The sequence below is a fragment of the Oncorhynchus keta genome, chromosome 34, assembly GCF_023373465.1.
Source record: "Oncorhynchus keta strain PuntledgeMale-10-30-2019 chromosome 34, Oket_V2, whole genome shotgun sequence".
Classification (NCBI taxonomy): Eukaryota; Metazoa; Chordata; class Actinopteri; order Salmoniformes; family Salmonidae; genus Oncorhynchus; species Oncorhynchus keta.
In genome coordinates, this window is record NC_068454.1 from 11,615,218 (window position 1) to 11,623,315 (window position 8,098).

The 8,098-nt window shown below is 43.4% G+C and overlaps 1 protein-coding gene across 15 annotated transcripts in view; it reads left to right on the plus strand.

Annotated features, from left to right (window-relative positions):
* LOC118366590 (peripheral plasma membrane protein CASK-like) overlaps window positions 1-8,098 on the plus strand; it is a 268,680-nt gene that overhangs the window by 190,645 nt on the left and 69,937 nt on the right. Inside the window, exon 1 of one of the 15 annotated variants that reach the window (XM_052493095.1) lies at window positions 5,370-5,766. The exons of the other annotated variants lie outside the window; for them this stretch is intronic. The gene's annotated coding sequence lies outside the window, so the exon portion shown is untranslated. Of the gene's footprint in view, window positions 1-5,369; window positions 5,767-8,098 lie in introns of those variants that run through there. 15 annotated transcript variants of the gene reach the window in all.

Below are 8,098 nucleotides of genomic sequence, written 5' to 3' on the forward strand. Positions count from 1 at the left end.
TAATAATCATACCGTCTCTCCTCCTCTAACAATCATACAGTCTCTCCTCCTCTAACAACCATACAGTCTCTCCTCTAACAATCATACCGTCTCTCCTCTAACAATCATACAGTCTGTCCTCTAACAATCATACAGTCTCTCCTCTAATAATCATACCGTCTCTCCTCCTCTAACAATCATACAGTCTCTCCTCCTCTAACAACCATACAGTCTCTCCTCTGACAATCATACCGTCTCTCCTCCTCTAACAATCATACAGTCTCTCCTCTAACAATCATACAGTCTCTCCTCTAACAATCATACCGTCTCTCCTCTAACAATCATACCGTCTCTCCTCTAACAATCATACAGTCTCTTCTCCTCTAACAATCATACAGTCTCTCCTCCTCTAAAAATCATACAGTCTCTCCTCCTCTAACAATCATACCGTCTCTCCTCCTCTAACAATCATACCGTCTCTCCTCCTCTAACAACCATACAGTCTCTCCTCTAACAATCATACCGTCTCTCCTCCTCTAACAATCATACAGTCTCTCCTCTAACAATCATACAGTCTCTCCTCCTCTAACAATCATACCGTCTCTCCTCCTCTAACAACCATACAGTCTCTCCTCCTCTAACAATCATACCGTCTCTCCTCCTCTAACAATCATACCGTCTCTCCTCCTCTAACAATCATACAGTCTCTCCTCCTCTAACAATCATACAGTCTCTCCTCTAACAATCATACAGTCTCTCCTCTAACAATCATACAGTCTCTCCTCTAACAATCATACAGTCTCTCCTCTAACAATCATACAGTCTCTCCTCCTCTAAAAATCATATAGTCTCTCCTCTAACAATCATACAGTCTCTCCTCCTCTAACAATCATACAGTCTCTCCTCTAACAATCATACAGTCTCTCCTCCTCTAACAATCATACAGTCTCTCTAACAATCATACAGTCTGTCCTCTAACAATCATACAGTCTCTCCTCCTCTAACAATCATACAGTCTCTCCTCCTCTAACAACCATACAGTCTCTCCTCTAACAATCATACAGTCTCTCCTCCTCTAACAACCATACAGTCTCTCCTCTAACAATCATACAGTCTCTCCTCTAACAATCATACCGTCTCTCCTCCTCTAACAATCATACAGTCTCTCCTCCTCTAACAATCATACAGTCTCTCCTCTAACAATCATACAGTCTCTCCTCTAACAATCATACAGTCTCTCCTCTAACAATCATACAGTCTCTCCTCCTCTAAAAATCATATAGTCTCTCCTCTAACAATCATACAGTCTCTCCTCCTCTAACAATCATACAGTCTCTCCTCTAACAATCATACAGTCTCTCCTCCTCTAACAATCATACAGTCTCTCTAACAATCATACAGTCTGTCCTCTAACAATCATACAGTCTCTCCTCATCTAACAACCATACAGTCTCTCCTCTAACAATCATACCGTCTCTCCTCCTCTAACAATCATACAGTCTGTCCTCTAACAATCATACAGTCTCTCCTCTAATACTCATACCGTCTCTCCTCCTCTAACAATCATACAGTCTGTCCTCTAACAATCATACCGTCTCTCCTCCTCTAACAATCATACAGTCTCTCCTCTAATACTCATACCGTCTCTCCTCCTCTAACAATCATACAGTCTGTCCTCTAACAATCATACCGTCTCTCCTCCTCTAACAATCATACAGTCTGTCCTCTAACAATCATACAGTCTCTCCTCTAATACTCATACCGTCTCTCCTCCTCTAACAATCATACAGTCTGTCCTCTAACAATCATACCGTCTCTCCTCCTCTAACAATCATACAGTCTGTCCTCTAACAATCATACCGTCTCTCCTCCTCTAACAATCATACAGTCTGTCCTCTAACAATCATACCGTCTCTCCTCCTCTAACAATCATACAGTCTCTCCTCTAACAATCATACAGTCTGTCCTCTAACAATCATACAGTCTGTCCTCTAACAATCATACAGTCTCTCCTCCTTTAACAATCATACAGTCTGTCCTCTAACAATCATAGTCTCTCCTCCTCTAACAATCATACACTCTCCTCTAACAATCACACCGTCTCTCCTCTAAAAAATCATACAGTCTCTCCTCTAATAATCATACCGTCTCTCCTCCTCTAACAATCATACAGTCTCTCCTCCTCTAACAACCATACAGTCTCTCCTCTAACAATCATACCGTCTCTCCTCTAACAATCATACAGTCTGTCCTCTAACAATCATACAGTCTCTCCTCTAATAATCATACCGTCTCTCCTCCTCTAACAATCATACAGTCTCTCCTCCTCTAACAACCATACAGTCTCTCCTCTAACAATCATACCGTCTCTCCTCCTCTAACAATCATACAGTCTCTCCTCTAACAATCATACAGTCTCTCCTCTAACAATCATACCGTCTCTCCTCTAACAATCATACCGTCTCTCCTCTAACAATCATACAGTCTCTTCCCCTCTAACAATCATACAGTCTCTCCTCCTCTAAAAATCATACAGTCTCTCCTCCTCTAACAATCATACCGTCTCTCCTCCTCTAACAATCATACCGTCTCTCCTCCTCTAACAACCATACAGTCTCTCCTCTAACAATCATACCGTCTCTCCTCCTCTAACAATCATACAGTCTCTCCTCTAACAATCATACAGTCTCTCCTCCTCTAACAATCATACCGTCTCTCCTCCTCTAACAACCATACAGTCTCTCCTCCTCTAACAATCATACCGTCTCTCCTCCTCTAACAATCATACCGTCTCTCCTCCTCTAACAATCATACAGTCTCTCCTCCTCTAACAATCATACAGTCTCTCCTCTAACAATCATACAGTCTCTCCTCTAACAATCATACAGTCTCTCCTCTAACAATCATACAGTCTCTCCTCTAACAATCATACAGTCTCTCCTCTAACTCATACTCCTCTCTAAAAATCATATAGTCTCTCCTCTAACAATCATACAGTCTCTCCTCCTCTAACAATCATACAGTCTCTCCTCTAACAATCATACAGTCTCTCCTCCTCTAACAATCATACAGTCTCTCTAACAATCATACAGTCTGTCCTCTAACAATCATACAGTCTCTCCTCCTCTAACAATCATACAGTCTCTCCTCCTCTAACAACCATACAGTCTCTCCTCTAACAATCATACAGTCTCTCCTCCTCTAACAACCATACAGTCTCTCCTCTAACAATCATACAGTCTCTCCTCTAACAATCATACCGTCTCTCCTCCTCTAACAATCATACAGTCTCTCCTCCTCTAACAATCATACAGTCTCTCCTCTAACAATCATACAGTCTCTCCTCTAACAATCATACAGTCTCTCCTCTAACAATCATACAGTCTCTCCTCCTCTAAAAATCATATAGTCTCTCCTCTAACAATCATACAGTCTCTCCTCCTCTAACAATCATACAGTCTCTCCTCTAACAATCATACAGTCTCTCCTCCTCTAACAATCATACAGTCTCTCTAACAATCATACAGTCTGTCCTCTAACAATCATACAGTCTCTCCTCTAACAATCATACAGTCTCTCCTCTAACAATCATACAGTCTGTCCTCTAACAATCATACAGTCTGTCCTCTAACAATCATACAGTCTCTCCTCTAACAATCATACAGTCTCTCCTCCTCTAACAATCATACAGTCTCTCCTCTAACAATCATACCGTCTCTCCTCCTCTAACAATCATACAGTCTCTCCTCTAACAATCATATAGTCTCTCCTCCTCTAACAATCATACAGTCTCTCCTCTAACAATCATACCGTCTCTCCTCCTCTAACAATCATACAGTCTCTCCTCCTCTAACAATCATACAGTCTCTCCTCCTCTAACAATCATACAGTCTCTCCTCTAACAATCATACTTATTCTAATAACATATTGTCTGTTCCCCTGCCTCTCCTCTCACTCTCTCCATTTCAATCTCTCACTCTCCAGTACTTTCTCTCTCTCTATTTTTGTTTTTCTCTCTCTCTGTCTCACTCTCTGTCCCACTCTTTTGACAGTGTTTTCTGTGTTTTGTCTGTCAACCAGAACTCATAGCAGCCAGCCAAACACCAAATCTCTCTGCTCTAGAGCGAACCAGTCGTTCACTTCCATAACACACACACTGCCAGGGAAGCCAGGCTGCGCTCCTCATGATTTCATGCCACATTAGTAGAGAAGCTTTCTGGCTGGGAGAAACATGGTGTGGTGTGGTGTGTGCGTGTGTGCATGTGTGCATGTGTGCATGTGTGCGTGTGTGCGTGCGTGCGTGCGTGCGTGCGTGTGTGCGCCGTGTGTGCGCCGTGCGTGCGTGCGCCGTGTGTGTGTGTGTGTGTGTGTGTGTGTGTGTGTGTGTGCGTGCGTGCGTGCGTGCGTGCGTGTGCGTGTGTGTGTGTGTGTGTGGTGTGTGTGTGTGTGAGTGTTACTGAAGGCTAGCTGGCTTGGAGGAACTGGATGCTACTAAAGTGTTTAAAGTTCACTTGAGGCCTGTTGACTCTAGAAAATTATCTTAATCCTGTCAGGGTCTTGGGAACACTTGAAACCTTTTATCACAAGACCAACATACAACAGTTAACGTCAGCTTATGGCAGCTGATTTACTGCAACACAGACATAACACAAACCCTTATCTAGGTAAGTTGGCTGGCTAACGATAACTAGCTGACACACAGAACAGTTTGTGTCATGCCTTCATTAAGGCAGTTGTTTTAAGCTGACACATATGAAGCTGTAATGATGTACATCCTGACCTCTGTTGACCCTGTGGGCTGGTTTATTTGGTTCTTTATGAGTTAGCGTTAAGCCTTGAGAGCTACGGCCACAATATCTTAAATTTAAGGATCGGGAGTCTGGAGAGGGTTGGGAGACGGAATTACCAAATAGTGTTATAAAAGGGTTGATGGAGAATGGAGGAAGGGGGAGGAGGAAGGAGTCAGTGAGGAGGAAGGGGGGAGGAGGAAGGAGTCAGTGAGGAGGAAGTTGTTAGGGAGGAGGAAGAGGTTAGGGAGGAGGGAGGAGTCAGTGAGGAGGAAGGAGTCAGTGAGGAGGAAGGTGTTAGGGAGGAGGAAGAGGTTAGGGAGGAGGAAGAGGTTAGGGAGGAGGGAGGAGTTAGGGAGGAGGGAGGAGTTAGGGAGGGGGAAGAGGTTAGGGAGGAGGGAGTTAGGGAGGAGGAAGAGGTTAGGGAGGAGGGAGTTTGGGAGGAGGAAGGGGGGTTAAGAAGGGATTTAGGGAGGAGGGAGTTAGGGAGGAGGAGGGCGTTAGGAAGGGTGAAGGAGGAAGAAGTTGAGGAGGAGGCTATTGCTTTCAGACCCTGCCCCAGGGGCTGAATGGGTGCAAGATGAGAAGTAGAAAGAGACACTCTCCCTGGGAAGGCCTTTCACTAGGAACCTGTTGCTGCAGATGTCCATTCAAAACCCAGACCCAGCTGAAGAGAGAGCGATATAGAGAGAGCGAGACCACACTCCTGCACTGAAAATTGAGAGAAGAGCGAGCCAAACTCCATCACTAAAAGTTGAGAGAAGAGCGAGCCAGACTCCATCACTGAAAAGAGAGAAAGATAGAGCAACCACAGACTCTTTCAACTGAAAAGAGAGAAAACCCTCCACATTGCTGCTCTGAAAGCCACAGAAAGAAGGAGAGCGACATAGAGAGACCCAGCCTGAAAAGAGAGAGAGAGAGAACAATGGGTGCTATTGTCAGGCCTTAGTCCCTTTCACTGCCTTTTCTCCAGGCTCCAGACTCCTGCAGTAGGCTATCTGTGAGTACATCTGTAGGGCTGACGTTACCATCCTCTCCACTCAGACACAGAGAGGCTCAGGGAAACTACAGATCCACTCGGCACGGAATGGACGTACTGTAACAGTAGCCTCCTGAAGTCTGGATGCTAAGCTAGTTTAGCGCTTATTGTGTCTATTCTCTTCTGGGTTAGGGTGTGTGGCTACTGCTTGGGATCTGGTTGGTGAGTCGATCTTGTTGCTTGTGTGTGTGTGTGCGTGTGTGTGTGTGTGTGTGTATGTGTGTGTATATGTGTATCAGTGGTGTATTAGCGACAGTTAGCCTAGGGGTTGAGAGTGTACCCTGTGTGTTTAAACTTGAAGGTGAAAGTGAGTGTTGGGCCAGTAATCAAAAGGTCGCTGGTTCAAATCCCAGAGATGACAAGGTGAAACACTGTTCATGTGCCCTTGAGCAAGGCACTTTACCCCAATTGCTCGTGTAAATCGCACTGGATTAGAGTGTCTGCTAAATGACTAAAATGGGATGGAGTAAGGCTCTGTTTCTCTGTTTGTAAGGAGAAGATGGTTGGTTGTATGTTTTCACTGTGACTTCAGACACAACAGTGATGTTACAGTGATGTTACATGACTGTGTATATATATATATATATATATATTCACTTCATAATGATAATACTACCATTCAGCAGATGCTTTTACCAATGCGACTTACAGTCAGTCATGCATGCATACGTTTGACGTATGAGTGGCCCCAGCGGGAAATGAACCAACAACCCTTTGCTTTGCAAGCGACGTGCACTAGCAACTGAACCACACTGGAAAGCAGTTAGAATTGTTTTGGTAACACTTTCCTTGACACCCAGTGTAATAACAAAAAATGGCTACTTTGAAGAATCTCAAATATGACATTTATTTTGATTTGTTAAAAACTTTTTTTGGTTATTACATGATTCCACATGTGTAATTTCATAGTTTTGATGTCTTCACTATTATTATACAATTTAGAAAATAGTTTTAAAAAATAAAGGAAAACCCTGGAATGAGTAGGTGTGTCCAAACGTTTGATTGGTACTGTATACTCATTAAGTATGTAGTATACAGTATGTTAGTATTGGTATTTGAACACAGCTCTGGTCCCCCTACAGTAAATGAACAGTCTGTTTTATAAGAAACGTTTAATAACGGAGCACTTCACAGACGGCAAGCATCATGGTGAAAGAATGAGCTGGGACACAGATGAATAATATGTGGAACATAGTTGATCGAAAAGCAACATATCCTCTTCGCTGCTGAGACTTCCCTTCATAAAACCTACACTCACTCATAAGTATGTGTGTGTGTGTGTGTGTGTGTGTGTGTGTGTGTGTGTGTGTGTGTGTGTGTGTGTGTGTGTGTGTGTGTGTGTGTGTGTCTGTGTGTGTGTGGTTCTAAGGTAAGGAACAGTAGGAGCAGACAGAGAGACAGAGCATCTGAACTTTCTCTACTGCTCAGCCTCCCCTGTACACTCCCCATTATCACACACACAACACACAGACATCTGTCTAAACATGGTTGATTCTTTCTCCCACTGCCAATGCAGGCACCATAGACATCTCAAACATTCATAAATACTCTCCTTGTTTTCCCATAAAATAACCCCTTTAAAGGAGCTTAACAATGACACAGCAGACTAGTATCTGACCAGTATCTGAATATCACTGTGTGTTAGTGTTTACGTTACAAGTAACACACATATTTGCTCATTACAAATAAGTTGACAGGAGGAGAGCCACAGGATGTGCATGTCTCCATAAACGGTGCCGTTCCAAGCAGATCTGTAGTTAAGACTTCTAAGTGAATGAGGATTCAGGTAGCCTAGTGGGTTAAGTGCGTTGGGCCAGTAACCGAAAAGGTCGCTAGGTTCAAAATCTGTCAACGTGCCCTTGAGCAAGGCACTTAACCGCAATTGCTCCTGTAAGTTGCTCTGGGTAAGAGCATCTGTAAATGACTCAAATGTCAAATGTAGAAAGAAACATGAAATAACTGTTATCAGCTTAATTGTTTTCATGTTTGTTATTGTTGCCTCATCTCGTGGTTGAGACCAGTGGTAATCATCTCGTGATAGTACTGTCTGCCTGCCTTGTCTCTCTGGTCAATGGGAGGACACAAGGCATACATGTAGGTCTAGGGGCTATGGCGAAATACCTATTTTGAAAGAGCAGTGTTGTCTATGTGTGTGGGGGGGGGTTATGCCAGTGTACTTGCTCTCTCATGATGTCAACTGCTCTCCTTTGAAGTCCAGAATTATTACATTATTCAACCCAAATCCCTATGAAAATCATGAATTAGTTATTGTATCGTAAGAGTCATTTTATTT